This window comes from Bombina bombina, chromosome 1, assembly GCF_027579735.1.
Source record: "Bombina bombina isolate aBomBom1 chromosome 1, aBomBom1.pri, whole genome shotgun sequence".
In the NCBI taxonomy this organism is placed as follows: domain Eukaryota; kingdom Metazoa; phylum Chordata; class Amphibia; order Anura; family Bombinatoridae; genus Bombina; species Bombina bombina.
In genome coordinates this window covers 1,380,287,658-1,380,302,404 of record NC_069499.1, presented here as the reverse complement: position 1 = coordinate 1,380,302,404, position 14,747 = coordinate 1,380,287,658, and the positions used below count along the sequence as shown (strand labels likewise).

Here is a 14,747-nt window from a genome sequence, read left to right as displayed (position 1 = left end):
TTCATCAGAAGCAGTTTTTGGGAGAAAGGTTTTGCAGGCTGTGGTGCCCTCAGCATAGGGTCCGCCTCCTTTTTACCCTCCTGTTTGTTCATTCAGTGTCCTCCAGAGCTTGGGTATTTGTTTCCCACAAGTAATGAATGAAGCTGTGGACTCTCCTCCCCTTTAGATGGAAAACATAAATTATGCTTACCTGATTATTTAATTCCCATCGTGGGGAGGAGAGTCCACGGCACCCGCCTGTTTCTCCGGTAGGCAGACCTTAATTTTGTTTTGTTCTTCTGGCACCATTTATACCTTGATATTTCTCCTACTGTTCCTTGTTCCTCGGCAGAATGACTGGGGGAGGTATTTAAGCCTTTGGCTGGGGTGTCTTTGCCTCCTCCTGGTGGCCAGGTTCATAATTTTCACAATTAATGAATGAAGCCGTGGACTCTCCTCCCCACGATGGGAATGAAATGATCAGATAAGCATAATTTTAGGTTTTCCGTCATATAAAAAAAACAAAAAACAAAGTGCATTCTAAGCGGGATATAAATATTAAGAATCACATAGTTGGAGAGCCTTATAAAGTGCAGAAAGAAAAGTAAAAAATAGTCTCTTAGCAACATTTATCTTCTTTTAATTTCTAGAAAGTCTCTAAAGCCTCAATTTTATAATTGCTATATTTAAAGGGATAGAAAGTTCAAAATTGAAATGTGCATGAGGGCATTTTAATTTTTTAATATATATATATATTTTTTTTGCATTATACATCCATTAGCAAAAATGCTTGTAGTAAAGACTATTACTGTTTTTAAGGGGTATATGCACATATGATGTGAGGGCCTGTGCACCATTATTCTAGCTCAGAGGGCTGGAGGTGTTGTATATTGTGTTAATTTATGTCACACAAGACACTGCTGTCTCTCTAAGAAGGCGTAGTGTATGAATATTGGTGCACGGGCCCTCACAGGATATCTGTGTATGCTGCTGAAAAACAGTAATATTTTTTACTAGAAGCGTTTTTGCTAATGAAAGTATATTGCAAAAATGCATCTATTTAAAATTGAAATGCAACCATGCACATTTCAATTTTGGTCCTTCTATCCCTTTAAATGTATGTATGTATTTATATATAGCATCTTTGCTAATTTTTTATTAAGCAAAAGTAAAACATGCATAATATTGTATTACTGCTAAAACAAAGACTTGCATAAGTATTCCCTACCAAAAATTTTGAACATATAAAGGTCAATCACCATACTTTAAAAAAAAAAATGTATCACATTATTTATCTACAAAAAATCCCTATACACTTTAACATATTGAAAGTGCAACAGATATACAGTTATATTCGTTGTAACATATATAACTGAAATGTATTGCATATTTATTCACTCCAAAGTCAACAAATAGTAGAACCAGTTTTTGGATAATTCTTTAATAGTTTTGTACGTCATTGAGTTATTTTCTTTCCCTATTCTTCTATATATGTGTACATATGTATTTACCGTATATGTGTATATATGTATTTACAGACATATATACACATGTAAACACATAAATACATATGTACACATATATAGACATATATATATAAGTGCATTAGAGCCCTTTGCAGTTAAGTAATTGAAAACATGAAAAAAAAAAAGTCTGCAATATTCATATTTAAAAAAGGTTTTAACTATGTATTTACTTTAAATATTCCACATTCCAATTTTCTGCACATAGCGTAATATGTTCTATGTATTTCTAAATAGATATTTCTATATATATGTCTATACATATATATATATATATATATATGAGTTATAAATATAAATTTGGTCAAAATACCATCACATATATGTAGAAATATTTATTTATGAATAAATAATACATATTCGGTTATGTAAAGAATACGAGATTCATATTTTCAAGTTGGTTTAGCAAAACTGAGAATATGTGATCGTGTTTTCTCGAGAGTGGGGTGTTAGGGTTTTTCCACACTTTTTCTTCTCCATTGACTTCTATGGGGGAATACGTGAATGCGCACTTGATATTCTTAACTTTGTCAGGTTAGAGCGAAAACAGGTTTACTTTCAACTCGTAATACGAGTACAATCGTACTAGCGCAAAAATCTTAATTCTAGCGCAAATAACTCTCTAGCAGAAGCGCAAAATGCTGCTCCACTTGTAATCTAGACTATGTTTTGATGTTTTGAGCTAACGTGTCAGCATGCACAATAAAGATTTTAACTCAACAATCCAGCTAATTAAATATACAAGAAGTGTCTGTCGGTGTACCATGTGATTGCACATCAGGGACAACAGTTGTCATGTAGTCAGGAAATAGATATTCATTAATGATGAGTTAAGAGGTAGACTTCTTTTGTAAGGTCTCAAACAAAGGAAGATTCACACAGTATAGTATTGAGGTTATTCCCTGTCTCTCTATAGTCATGGGTGCCAGCATGTTGAAAGTTAGGTTGCATTGCATTGCAGTGCTGACATGTTTGCAGGTATCTAAAGGAGAGTTGCTTCATATATGCTGTTTAACCTCACTTCCAAAATGTTAGCAGCCATAATTAAAGGGGAGTTTCATTAAATTTATTTAGGGCTAGATTACGAGTGGAGTGTTATCATTGTTTAAAAATTTATGTTCTATCTAAATCATGAAAGAAAACTTTTTGATTTCACGTCCCTTTAATTCACTTTTGAGTTTAACATTTTAAAATTATATTGTTGACTTTGTAACAGACCATCTTAAAGGTCTATATATGTGTTACAAAACCTGGGCAAAACACACAACAAGAAATTAATATATATTATACCATATAATACATTATGCAAATATTTCTTGCAGGCATATCCAAAGCTATTTGCAAATGAAGAAATGTAGGTTGTGTCAAGATGATAGTCTATAAGGGGAGGGGCTTAATTGAAAAAAATGTAAGTGTTTAAGTTATTCTCAAAACGTTTTACTACGGACTTGCCAATGCGTAAGAGTATCTTCCATTCTTTCTCTCTTAGGGCACGTTAAAGGTCTCTGGGCTTGCAATATTTTTGAAGGAATCTCTCCACTATTATGAAGTCCCTTGTGGAATTCTCTAAATGCAGTTTTTACCTTTAATCTTTATTTTATGATTCAGATAGAGCATGCAATTTTAAACATTCCAATTTACTTCTATTATAAAATTTGCTTAGTACTCTTGGTATCCTTTGTTGAAATGCATACCTAGGTAGGCTCGGGAGCAGCTGATTGGTATCTGCACATATATGCCTCTTGCCGTTGGATTACCAGATGCATTCAGCTAGCTCCTTGTAGTGCATTGCTCTTTCAACAAATAATACAGAATTAAAGGGACATTAAATACTTTAAGGTGGTAATATAAAATTATAAATTGTATATATTAAAAAAAGTCTGCAATCTAATTTTATTATTTATTTGTCCCCTTTGCCTGTAATTCCATTCTGAAATTGTGCACTTTTCAGTTCCTGTTAGAAATGGAAGTGCAGAACACTCTAGTGACCTATTTATCACTGTCCCTAATTGGCCACTGCAGAGAACGTAACCTAAGTTACAGCATGGCAGCTCCCATTGTTTTATAGACACTAAAACTTTACACTTATTTTGTCACTATTTAAACAGCTAATGAAACTTTAAAAAATCCATCTACATGTTATTATCAATCCTTTATTTGAATGCATCATTTTATCTAGCATTAATTTAGTGTTTAATGTCCCTTTAAGCAAATTTGATAATAAAAGTTGATAGTAAGGCTGTTAAATTGTATTTCTTGCGGGTAACTGAAAGTTCTCTACAAGTTGTATTCTCTAAACCTTTTACCCCTGCAGAATTCCCTGTTTTATCTTGCAGATTGAAAGGTGTTGATATTGTGTCAAAATACGTAAAATATGTATTGCCCAAATAGAAAAACACATGCATATAAAAATAGTAAGATTAAACACACTGGCCTAGATTTGGAGTTTGGCGTTAGCCGTGAAAACCAGCGTTAGAAGCTCCTAACGCTGGTTTTAGGCTAACTCTGGTATTTGGAGTCACTCAAAAAAGGGTCTAACGCTCACTTTTCAGCCGCGACTTTTCCATACCGCAGATCCCCTTACGTAAATTGCGTATCCTATCTTTTCAATGGGATTTTTCTAACTCCGGTATTTAGAGTCGTGGCTGAAGTGAGCGTTAGAACTCTAACGACAAAACTCCAGCCGCAGGAAAAAAGTCAGTAGTTAAGAGCTTTCTGGGCTAACGCCGGTTCATAAAGCTCTTAACTACTGTACTCTAAAGTACACTAACACCCATAAACTACCTATGTACCCCTAAACCGAGGTCCCCCCACATCGCCGCCACTCGATTAAATTTTTTTAACCCCTAATCTGCCGACCGCCAACTACGTTATCCTTATGTACCCCTAATCTGCTGCCCCTAACACCGCCGACCCCTATATTATATTTAGTAACCCCTAACCTGCCCCCCACAACGTCACCGCCAGCTACCTACACTTATTAACCCCTAATCTGCCGACCGCAAAGCGCCGCCACCTACGTAATCCTTATGTAATAGAAATCTGTTCCGCGTCGGAGGTCTTCAGGATGCTGCCGCTCCGTTCCAGATGGATGTCGATAGAAGATGCCGCCTGGATGAAGACTTCAATCGGATGGAAGACCTCTTCTGCCCCGATTGGATGAAGAATTCTACCGGATCATGGACATCTTCAGCCCCCCGCTTGGGCTTGGATCAGGACATTGGAGGAGCTCTTCAGGACCGATCGGTGAACCTGGTATGGTGAAGACAAGGTAGGAAGATCTTCAGGGGCTTAGTGTTAGGTTTATTTAAGGGGGGTTTGGGTTAGATTAGGGGTATGTGGGTGGTGGGTTGTAATGTTGGGGGGGTATTGTATGTTTTTTTTACAGGCAAAAGAGCTGAACTTCTTGGGGCATGCCCCACAAAGGGCCCTGTTCAGGGCTGGTAAGGTAAAAGAGCTTTTAACTTTAGTAATTTAGAATAGGGTAGGGCATTTTTTATTTTGGGGGGCTTTGTTGTTTTATTAGGGGGCTTAGAGTAGGTGTAATTAGTTTAAAATTGTTGTAATATTTTTCTTATGTTTGTAGATATTTTTTTATTTTTTGTAACTTAGTTCTTTTTTATTTTTTGTACTTTAGTTAGTTTATTTCATTGTAGTTATTTGTAGGTATTGTATTTAATTAATGTATTGATAGTGTAGTGTTAGGTTTAATTGTAGGTAATTGTAGGTATTTTATTTAATTAATTTAATGATAGTATAGTGTTAGGTTTAATTGTAACTTAGGTTAGGATTTATTTTACAGGTAATTTTGTAATTATTTTAACTAGGTAACTATTAAATAGTTCTTAACTATTTAATAGCTATTGTACCTGATTAAAATAATTACAAAGTTGCCTGTAAAATAAATATTAATCCTAAAATAGCTACAATGTAATTATAATTTATATTGTAGCTATATTAGGATTTATTTTACAGGTAAGTATTTAGCTTTAAATAGGAATCATTTATTTAATAAGAGTTAATTAATTTCGTTAGATTAAAATTATATTTAACTTAGGGGGGTGTTAGTGTTAGGGTTAGACTTAGCTTTAGGGGTTAATACATTTATTAGAATAGCGGTGAGCTCCGGTCGGCAGATTAGGGGTTAATAATTGAAGTTAGGTGTCGGCGATGTTAGGGAGGGCAGATTAGGGGTTAATACTATTTATTATAGGGTTAGTGAGGCGGATTAGGGGTTAATAACTTTATTATAGTAGCGCTCAGGTCCGCTCGGCAGATTAGGGGTTAATAAGTGTAGGCAGGTGGAGGCGACGTTGTGGGGGGCAGATTAGGGGTTAATAAATATAATATAGGGGTCGGCGGTGTTAGGGGCAGCAGATTAGGGGTACATAGGGATAATGTAAGTAGCGACGGTGTCCGGAGCGGTAGATTAGGGGTTAATAACAATATGCAGGGGTCAGCGATAGCGGGGGCGGCAGAATAGGGGTTAATAAATATAATATAGGGGTCGGCGGTGTTAGGGGCAGCAGATTAGGGGTACATAGGGATAATGTAAGTAGCGACGGTGTCCGGAGCGGTAGATTAGGGGTTAATAACAATATGCAGGGGTCAGCGATAGCGGGGGCGGCAGAATAGGGGTTAATCAGTGTAAGGTTAGGGGTGTTTAGACTTGGGGTACATGTTAGAGTGTTAGGTGCAGACGTAGGAAGTGTTTACGCATAGCAAACAATGGGGCTGCGTTAGGAGCTGAACGCGGCTTTTTTGCAGGTGTTAGGTTTTTTTTCAGCTCAAACAGCCCCATTGTTTCCTATGGGGGAATCGTGCACTAGCACGTTTTTGAGGCTGGCCGCTTGCGTAAGCAACTCTGGTATCGAGAGTTGAAGCTGCGTTAAAAATGCTCTACGCTCCTTTTTTGGAGCCTAACGCAGCCTTTATGTGGATTCTCAATACCAAAGTTATTTTTATGGTGCGGCAAGTAAAAAAGCCGGTGTTAGCTACCAGGGTCCTTACCGACAAAACTCTAAATCTAGGCCACTGAAAACTGAGTAATCTGATTTGTATTAGCTGCAGGACTTACTTTTAAAGTGCGCCCCCTGTTCCCTGTAATTTTACTCTCCTCTTGACTGCTCTGAACAAAAAATTTCCTGTTTGACTAAAACTGCAGAAAATTAATACAGACAATGCAATCTGTTAACTGCCTCTTACACCTTAAACTATTTCAGTTATTTCAAGTATTCACATAATAACAAACTATTTAGGACTAATTTCAAATCCCTTTTTATTAATGAAGAATTAGTTTTTTTTTTTAAATCCTAAGAGCCATGTCCTGCATTGAAAAGGATATTGTACTGCAGACTATGCTGGTGCTCAGTAGACACAGCCTATTTTGCTAAGGAACTTTTGTAGTATAGACTAAAAAAACAAACAATCAAAAAAAAATAAACAAAAACAATGATCTGTGTACCAGCATTTTAAACTCAGAACTTTCGTAGAGAGCTTAAAGTGAATGTAAATTTTGATGTTTAAGTGCCCGGTTTTTAAAACTTTTGATTAAAAACAGGGGCACTTTAATTCATCAAAATTTACATTTCACTCCTGTTGTGACAAAAAACTTACCTTTTAAACTTCACAGCAGCTGCTGCTTCCTCCGGTCTCACAAGCCATTTCTGATGTCAGAAATGATTGATAGGTCATCCTCCAATCACAGATTCCCCCCCGGGGGATTCAGTGTCTGATTCACTGCTGTGATTGGAGGAAGCCAGATACCTCATTTTAGACCCAGGAAGAGGCTTTGAAACAGGTGGAGGAAGCTGGAGCTGCTGTGAAGATTAAAAAGTAAGTTTATTTTCACAACAGGAGTGAAATGAAAATATTGATGAATTAAAGTGCCCCTGTTTTTAATCAAAGTTTTAAAAACCGGGCACTTTAGCATCAAAATTTACATTCACTTTAAGGTGCTTGTATCATCTGGTAATGACTCTATTTGCATCACTGCTGACATGATACAAGCCCCACTGTCTCTCTGAGCAGGTGCAGTATTTAAAATGCTGATGCACTAAGATTATCTAGATATGCTTCACATGCACGTGCATTGAAAAAAAGATAAAATAGTGTTAACTTTTACTAGATTTTTTTTACCAATATATGTATTTTGTAAATATGTTTCTATTCAAATAAGTAATTAAATATGTCATTAATCTAAAAATTTACAAGAAGGTCCCTTTAACCTTTTTTTTTTTTAAATAGAAGCATGATACAGTGTTCCTGCAAGTTGTGACTGGTGTGTATGCAAGCTTGTCTGTCAATCAGATTATGTTCCTGAGATAGCTGTTTTGGGCATGTAAACGGTCTTAATCCTGAAGTTAATAAATAAAAACATAAATCAAAATAAGATAAAAAGCTAAGTTCTCAGCTTTACTTTCACTATAATAGGAACATACACATTACAAAAATGATGCTGTACTGTTTGGTGTTAAAGTGCAATAGCAATAGGTCATTTGGTGCTACTCTGTTTCTAACTGTGCCTTTAGGCAGATGCTCACTCTATGCAGACTGTAAAAAGGACCTTAGCATGTTTTTCTGTTTATTTAGGTCATGTGTAAAGTAGAGGATCTTGGGATCATCAGCTTAGTCATTTACAGATTTTTGTATATATTAGATTATTACATGGGGAGAGGATACAACTGAGCGATGTAAGCAGAAAAGAGAGAAACAGAGCAAGAAAATATGTAACAGACAACAAACCGCAGAGGTATGCAAAAAGGACAAACAGGGATTTATTTCTTGTCATTTGGAACCCTAAACTTACTTTTTTTTATGTTACAAATATTTTTTCATTACTATTTAATATGTTTAGTTTTTTTTAACAAAAAAACTGTAAGCTTACAAGTTTCCACTAGAAGTTCAAATATTCATAATTCGCAAACAAATAACAAAGCTATCCTCAGTTTCCCACATTCAGTTAGTCCAACACCAGATATATTAGAACTGATGTGAAATTCAAATTCAACATATTTTGAATTTTACTTCAGTTCCAATATATCCAGTGCCAGAAATGGCTTAGATGAGCATTATGCTTCAGACAAATACAAATTTGTACAAATGAATGAAGATTCAGAGAGTCGTCCAATAGACAAACAGCTGAATATATTATTGGAAAAAAACAAACAAATGATCGCTTGCCCAGATCATTTCATTCATACATCTGTGCTGTTTTGCGCCAAAAAAAAGGTGCAGAAAGGGAACGAAAGAGCAATATTGTTTTGGAAATCGGCTCCTTTGTTTTTAATGATGTACTGGGGTTATGACCATGCATGTGCCCATCGTCCCTTGTCCAATCCTGCCATATTATGAATATTAATTGACGCTAATGACAACCAGTCAGACACTAAATGTTGGATTTTAGTCATAGAGGCTTATTCAATCAAGCCTTAAAGAGATATTAAACTGAAAGAAAAATGCTAACTGTAATCAAAAGAAGATCCAATAAATAAATGTTACTAATTACTTACTCTAGTAAAATTGCTTGCTTTTACACACCCACCGTGGGGCTCATTATACATGTCCTATCACTGTGGTCTACTTGGGTAGGAGTATGACACGTGTTTAATATGGTGCACATGCGCAGTCGATGCTACTGGCATCGCTTTTGTCACTTTCACAGCTACAGTGCCTTCCCAGGATCAGAAGAGCTCTATTGGTAAGTATTGAGCGCAGGTAGACTGAATCACCCCCTAGGTTAACAAGCATGCGGCATGTCAAAGGTAAATAGGCTCACACAGTGCAGCTCTAGTTAGAAATCACGCTGTGAAAACCACACAGAGCCTTTTAACAATGTGCATGCTCAAATCCATTACAAAGTCCTGGTCGGATCGTCTTATTAAAGGGACAGTAAAGTCAAAATTAAACTTTCATGATTCAGATAGAGCATGCCATTTTAAACAACTTTCCAATTTACTTCTGTTATCAAATTTGTTTTGTTCTCTTGGTTAATGATAAAATAGAGGGTACTCACAAGGAAACAGCACCCTAATGTGCTGTTAAGGCAGTCTGGAACCTCTCAGTTGTCCAGCATACTGTTTATCCCGGCAAACAGGAAAATTCAAATGATGTAAAACAATGGTATATGTCCAAGCATTCAGCAAATTAAAAACAGCAAGATGTCTTATAGAGAATTAAACCATTAATAAAACAGAGAAAAACAGGTGACGCGCTTCTCAACCGCGCAAAGGCTGTTTTATCAGTCCATGATTACCAATAGTCAGTGATACATAGTATCTAATCTGCGATCCGGAAAAATTTGTGGTATATATTTGCTGTTCTCTTTGGCAATAAAGGTTATGAATCAGAATCCAATATTCAACTGAAACAAATTCCCACATGAGCTAAATTTGGCCAAACAGAATGTTGGGGAAAAATCATCAGACACAGTAAACAAGCAGCCTAATAATAAACATATAAACCTTTACACAGTAAGAGTAAGTGTCCCATACTGTATATGGCGTAGGGTTGTCACCTTTTGCCCAGAAAATTCCTGGACACTTTATAAGTTGGCGTAGAGAGGGTGTGGATTGAGGCGTGGCTTGGGGGCGTGACTTATCGCGGCCTCAAATTCATTACAAAATCAATTTATATATATAGATATATATATATATGTGCCCAGTGTGCTTAGAGGAATGTGGCTGCACCTCACTGACGAGGCCCATAGGAGGCCGAAACGATCGTCTGGGGTTATCGTGTTCCTTGTTCAGAGGAGAATTGCCTGGTATTTCGGGGCTGGACTGACCTTACTTGGCAGGATCAGACTGATATACTTCAGGAAAGTTTTCTTCTGTGAAAAGCACACGGGTCTAAAAGAGGCTGCTTCCGGGTGGTAAATCGCCATAGAACAAGCCACTGAGCTGTTGTTCGTTCCTGGTAGAGCGCTTCTCTCTTTGTATGCAATATATATATATATATATATATATATATATATATATATATATATATAATATATATATACTGTATATTATATATAATATATATATATATATATACTGTATATTATATATATATATATATATTTATACATACATACAGTCCATTACATGAGAACACCCTGACTTAGAGTACAATGTGACTCTGTGGTACATAAGAAGCTTGTCTCCAGGGCAGGCCCGAGCGTCTGTGCAGGGAGCATATGTAAATACACGGTCGGGAGCATATGTAAATACACGGTCGGGTAAATGGTTTGTACTTTGTACGTACCTCTGTGCTGTTACCTAACTGGGCCAGCATTGGCTGCGCCTGCACCTCTGCTGTGTTTGTCTGGCCGCGCTAATAAATTTGTGCACACGGTTATGCGCATCACAGCTGCGCAGCCGCAGTACTTGACTAATCCCCTCCTCAAGCTTGTTTAGCATTAGCCCAACAATACCGAGTCTTGACCCTCTTCCCCCCTCCCACACACACACTCCAGGCTCCGTATCTCCTCCCGGGCTAACAGTTCCCCTTGGCAGCTAATTTTTTAAATCTGTGCTTACTCCTGCTTGCTGCGCCAGGGGAGCGGGTGGCAACCCTAATATGGCGCTATTGCATATAAGCGCAATATCTTTATTGTTTTTTTATTTTACACCGTTTCTGCCTCACTAACAATACAACAGATATGTGCAAGGAAATTAGTCATTACAGCATTTAAAAATGCATTTACTGCTTTTTTTTTAGCATATTATTTTAGTAAGATGTGGGATGTCATTGTCCACTTTTGTTATGGGAGTTTTTCATTACAGCCAATAAGATTCTGCCGCAGCCACATAGAACAGCTATGTAGAAACATGTTTTATATATATATATATATATATATATATAATTTTTTATAAACATTTTTTTTATGAAAAAATATGTTTAAAGTTTAACTAGTACTCTTGCTTCTTGCTTTTGCATAATACTGTTGACAAGCACTTAAAGTGAAGGTCAAGTTACAAGCACAGCCTCACGGCATTGCATAGACTTATCAAAACGAGCAGGAGTTTAAGTCATGTTTTTTTTAAATCTATTTATTTTCTTATATTTTTACCTTTTAAACTGCTCCGCCGATAAGCGCAGCACTCCCTCCCGCCATCTTGTCTAATTGATTGACAGATGACGTATCCTAAACCAACTAATCCTTCCCGTTCAACCCCTTTGCGTAAACGTCACGGCCCGGTTGAAACAAGGATTAGTTGGTTTAGGATACATCATCTGTCAATCAATTAGACAAGATGGCGGGCGGGAGTGCTGCTCTTATCGGCGGATCAGTTTAAAGCTAAAAATAAAATATAATAAATAGATTTAAAAAAAAACATGACTTAAACTCCTGCTCGTTTTGATAAGTCTATGCAATGCCGTGAGGCTGTGCTTGTAACTTGACCTTCACGTTAAACGTATCCATAAAAGTCTATGGAACACTATAAAACTGACCTTGACATCACTGAAAAACAGCAACTTTAGTCTGCTTGCCCTCATTGGAGTGATCAGAGATTTCATCTCATTCATTCAATGAAAGCAGAAGGTTTCTGTTAAAATGTTCTTTGTTTTGTATTCCAGTCACCTGACTGGGAAAAAAACTAGACATGGCTAAATGGATTTGTGCTTTTAATCTGCCCTTTAAGACTGCATGCAGTTAGTGGCGGCTGAGGCTTATATTAGGTAACTTTCTGTTCCATCCTCCACCCGCTTAGTGCTGAACAGAGACATAGCCGGGCAGCTTTTCATGTCTATGGCTCCTTATACAGGCAAAAAAGATGAGCATGAGCAGTCAGCCATCTGTGCATCCACCTTTTATCAAGTGCATATGAAGGTAAATAATATTTGTCTTATTCTATGCAAAATCAGTGAATGGGTTAAATGCACAGTTTAGGAAGCACATCTCCTGGTCTCTAAAACAGGACATGGCCTGGAGGGAATGGCTATAGTTTGGTGCTTGCTGGAGAACAGAAAGACAACATGCAGGAAAGGGAGTGTCTAATCAGTGTCTGATATAATTGAAATTATTGTTCACTTTTTTTCTAACGCCCAAGTCACTTGTATGGCTGTTTCCAGGTGAATGCACCAATCTACCCTGCTAACTTTAGCAAGCTGACAGATGAAAGGACATTGTTGGGGAAAAAACAGCTGGAGAGAGATTGAGTCCTGGCTGCAGACAGATGTATATGCAGTATTGAGGGATTGTTTATAACAGATTTAAAATGTCAGGCAGTGTTCAGCTCTCCTGGTGAAACAGATTCAATTGTGTGAAAAATCTTAAGCTAAGGCAAAGCCTCCATTTTCTAGACTAGTGTTTATCTTTAATGTATGTTAAACATCTGGCAATTTAAGTATTAGTCCTACTTACTCCGGGGAGGTTAAACCTAGGGTAAGTTAACCAGATACTGTATTGAAAATTACATTCAAGCAAAATATAAAATTTAAAGGGATATGACACTTATTTTTTTTTTCCTTTCATTATTAAGATGGAGCATATATTTAAAAAAACATTTCCAATATACTTCTATGACTAAACGTACTTTGTTTTCTTGATACCCTTTGTTAAAGTGCATAGACAGGTATGCTCAGGAGTGTGCATGTGTCTGGAGCACTATATTGCAGACATTTTGCAACAATTGTTTCAAAGAAATAGGAAATAGAAATAAATGCTAAGCATAATGATGTATTCAAAGCAAGTCGCTCAAGTCATAGTAAAGAAATAAAAAATGAATGTGACTTTCATTCATGAAATGTGTAGGATATACTTATCTTCTGATATTTTCACCTTATAATGCCAGAACGGTAAGCACCGTTCCTCCGCCCGCCATATTGGTCAATTGATTGACAGATGACTCACCTGCAATCCACTAATCATTGTTTCCACCCCACTGGCGTGACATTTGTGCAAAGGGGCTTAACGCCCAGGGGAGGGGGGGAACATTGATTAGTGGATTGCAGATGAGTCATCTATCATTTGACGAATATGACGGGCGGAGGAACGGCGCTTATCGTTCTGGCATTACAAGGTGAAAATCTCAGAAGATAAGTACAGTGGGACCTCGGTTAACGAACGCATCGGTAAATGAAAAATTCGGTTTACGAATGAAAATTCTTTAAAAAAAAATGCGTCGGTTTACGAATTTTTTTCGCAATACGAAACATGTGTCCCGGTTTATAGCTCCGCCCCCTGCATACTGAAGTGTGGGTAGCACGTGAGTGTGTAGTGTGGAGGTGTTGGAGAGGTTTTGGAGCCATTTGCAGCAAGTTGTTGAGCCTTTTGGAGCCATTTGCAGCAAGTTGTTGAGCCTTTTGGAGCCATTTGCAACAAGTTGTGGAGCCTTTTGGAGCCATTTGCAGCAGGTTTTGGAGCCTTTTGCAGCAGGTTTTGGAGCCTTTTTGGTTCATCTCAAGAAGTGGAAAGGTAGGGAGCTGAGCTTGGTTGTTTGCATGCCTTTTACTGTGTGTTCTGCATTCTGGGGGTGATTTCCATGCTAGCTCATGTGCTGTGCATGCCTGTTACAGCTCATGTGCTGTGCATGCCTGTTACAGCTCATGTGCTGTGCATGCCTGTTACAGTACTGTACTGTGTGTTTTGCAATGTGGGGTTGTTTTCCATGCCAGCTCATGTGCTGTGCATGCCTGTTACAGCTCATCTGCTGTGCATGGCTTTTACTGTGGTTTCCATGCCAGCTCATGTGCTGTGCATGCCTGTTACAGCTCATGTGCTGTGCATGCCTTTTACTGTGTGTTTTGCAGAACCTGCTTGTGTTAGTGCTGCCCAATTGCCCTCGTCCTCCTCATCTTCCAAACAGTTTTGAAATTGTTTTGCTATTTTCCATGTTTTCCCTGTTGACGTGTTATTTATGTACAGTTAAAGTGTACTGTACCATGTTACCAACAGTCTGCCATGTTTTAAAAGTTGATGTGTGATGTTTTAAAACATAAAGTTGGATGTTTGAAATGTTATTGCTTGATTAATCATGTCCCTGTACAGTATTTATGCCTTTAAAGTGCACTTTATAAAGAGTTTTGAACAGATAAAATACTTTATTTGACTTTTTTCTCATCTCCGGAACGCATTAATTGGTTTTCAATGCATTCCTATGGGAAACCGTGTTTCGGTTTACGAATTTTTCGCAATACGAAACGTCCCGGAGAACGCATTAAATTCGTAAACCGAGGTCCCACTGTATATCCTACACATTTCATGAATAAAAGTCTTATTCATTTTTTTAATTCTTTCCTTTGACTTGAGCGACTATG

The 14,747-nt window shown here is 37.3% G+C and overlaps 1 protein-coding gene across 2 annotated transcripts in view; it reads left to right on the top strand.

Moving 5' to 3' along the window:
- SEMA4A (semaphorin 4A) overlaps window positions 1-14,747 on the top strand; it is a 339,742-nt gene that overhangs the window by 25,838 nt on the left and 299,157 nt on the right. Inside the window, exon 1 of one of the 2 annotated variants that reach the window (XM_053704471.1) lies at window positions 8,236-8,253. The exons of the other annotated variant lie outside the window; for it this stretch is intronic. The gene's annotated coding sequence lies outside the window, so the exon portion shown is untranslated. Of the gene's footprint in view, window positions 1-8,235; window positions 8,254-14,747 lie in introns of those variants that run through there. 2 annotated transcript variants of the gene reach the window in all.